Source organism: Styela clava, unplaced genomic scaffold (assembly GCF_964204865.1).
Source record: "Styela clava unplaced genomic scaffold, kaStyClav1.hap1.2 HAP1_SCAFFOLD_36, whole genome shotgun sequence".
NCBI lineage: Eukaryota > Metazoa > Chordata > Ascidiacea > Stolidobranchia > Styelidae > Styela > Styela clava.
The window spans coordinates 150,001-152,500 of NW_027556607.1; the positions used below are offsets into that span (position 1 = coordinate 150,001).

General features: G+C 54.5%; 1 non-coding gene across 1 annotated transcript in view; it reads left to right on the plus strand.

Moving 5' to 3' along the window:
- The first annotated feature begins 1,547 nt into the window (after positions 1-1,547).
- LOC144419196 (small subunit ribosomal RNA) overlaps positions 1,548-2,500 on the plus strand; it is a 1,809-nt gene continuing 856 nt past the window's right edge. The window contains exon 1 of the ribosomal RNA XR_013473905.1: positions 1,548-2,500. This exon is cut by the window's right edge and continues 856 nt beyond it. This is a non-coding gene — a ribosomal RNA (small subunit ribosomal RNA).

The window sequence follows — 2,500 nt, forward strand, 5'->3', positions numbered from 1 at the left end:
GAAAGAAGCCGAGCCGAAAAAAGTTAAAGTACAAACGTGCAAGCATACTAACCTAACCCTAGGTAAGGCATGTCAGAGCGAAAGACAGTAATTTCGAATGAGCCAAGAAAGAGCGGTGCGGGGCCGGGCGGAGCGCACCCTTTTCTCGGTGGCTGGCGGGCGAGAGAGTGCTGCGTCGCCGGCATCGGCGTCGAAAGAAGCCGAGCCGAAAAAAGTTAAAGTACAAACGTGCAAGCATACTAACCTAACCCTAGGTAAGGCATGTCAGAGCGAAAGACAGTAATTTCGAATGAGCCAAGAAAGAGCGGTGCGGGGCCGGTCGGAGCGCACCCTTTTCTCGGTGGCTGGCGGGCGAGAGAGTGCTGCGTCGCCGGCATCGGCGTCGAAAGAAGCCGAGCCGAAAAAAGTTAAAGTACAAACGTGCAAGCATACTAACCTAACCCTAGGTAAGGCATGTCAGAGCGAAAGACAGTAATTTCGAATGAGCCAAGAAAGAGCGGTGCGGGGCCGGTCGGAGCGCACCCTTTTCTCGGTGGCTGGCGGGCGAGAGAGTGCTGCGTCGCCGGCATCGGCGTCGAAAGAAGCCGAGCCGAAAAAAGTTAAAGTACAAACGTGCAAGCATACTAACCTAACCCTAGGTAAGGCATGTCAGAGCGAAAGACAGTAATTTCGAATGAGCCAAGAAAGAGCGGTGCGGGGCCGGTCGGAGCGCACCCTTTTCTCGGTGGCTGGCGGGCGAGAGAGTGCTGCGTCGCCGGCATCGGCGTCGAAAGAAGCCGAGCCGGAAAAAGTTAAAGTACAAACGTGCAAGCATACTAGCCTAACCCTAGGTAAGGCATGTCAGAGCGAAAGACAGTAATTTCGAATGAGCCAAGAAAGAGCGGTGCGGGGCCGGTCGGAGCGCACCCTTTTCTCGGTGGCTGGCGGGCGAGAGAGTGCTGCGTCGCCGGCATCGGCGTCGAAAGAAGCCGAGCCGAAAAAAGTTAAAGTACAAACGTGCAAGCATACTAACCTAACCCTAGGTAAGGCATGTCAGAGCGAAAGACAGTAATTTCGAATGAGCCAAGAAAGAGCGGTGCGGGGCCGGGCGGAGCGCACCCTTTTCTCGGTGGCTGGCGGGCGAGAGAGTGCTGCGTCGCCGGCATCGGCGTCGAAAGAAGCCGAGCCAAAAAAAGTTAAAGTACAAACGCGATGCTAATGAGCGAGCCGTTGTCTCGACTAATATGTAGGGGGCGTTCGATCGAGCGTCTGGCTTGAGCGCTTGTCGGCCTAGCAGAACGGTCGCATTGTTATGCCCGGGTTTTAGGCACCGCTGCAGGCGGCCGGCAGAGCTCTTGTTTGTGCGAAACTGAATGGATCGAGCCCGAGAGAGGGCGAGCAAAGAAAAAACGCAAATCGCTCCGCCTGGCACTGCCGGCGAGGGCGTGGACGTCGCGGCCAGCGACTGTCGAAGCTGAGTACGGCCGCAGGCGATCGCCTCGGTCTTAAACGAATGCGACGAGCACGCGCCGGGCGGCCCAGCAAGGGCCGAGCGCAGCTGTCGCAGCTATCTGGTTGATCCTGCCAGTAGTGATATGCTTGTCTCAAAGATTAAGCCATGCAGGTGCAAGTACGAGTTCTCGTAAAGCGAAACTGCGAATGGCTCATTAAATCAGTCTTGGTTTATTTGGTCTCGTAAGCGAAGTGGATAACTGTGGTAATTCTAGAGCTAATACATGCATTAAGCGCCGACTTCGGGAGGCGCGCTTTTATCAGATCAAAACCGACCGGGTTCGTCCTGTGACGTTTGATGACTCTGGATAACCACGCGGATCGTACGGTCTCTGCACCGACGACGTATCATTCAAGTGTCTGCCCTATCAACTGTCGAAGGTACGCTACGTGCCTACCTTTGTGATAACGGGTAACGGGGAATCAGGGTTCGATTCCGGAGAGGGAGCCTGAGAAACGGCTACCACATCCAAGGAAGGCAGCAGGCGCGCAAATTACCCATTCCCGACACGGGGAGGTAGTGACGAAAAATAACAATACAGGACTCTAACGAGGCCCTGTAATTGGAATGAGTACATCCTAAAACTCTTAACGAGTATCCATTGGAGGGCAAGTCTGGTGCCAGCAGCCGCGGTAATTCCAGCTCCAACAGTGTATGCTAAAGTTGTTGCGGTTGAAAAGCTCGTAGTTGGATTTTGGGCGAGCGCCGCCGGTCCGTCGCAAGGCGTGTCACTGGTTGCGTTCGCCTCACCTTCGGTTCTCCGTCGGTGCTCTTGACTGAGTGTCGGCGGTGGCCGATAAGTTTACTTTGAAAAATTAGAGTGTTCAAAGCAGGCTGTTCGCCTGCATAGTGTTGCATGGAATAATGGAATAGGACCTCGGTTCTATTTTGTTGGTTTTCGGAGCACGAGGTAATGATTAAGAGGGACAGACGGGGGCGTCCGTACTCTGCCGTTAGAGGTGAAATTCTTGGATCGGCGGAAGACGAACTACTGCGAAAGCATTCGCC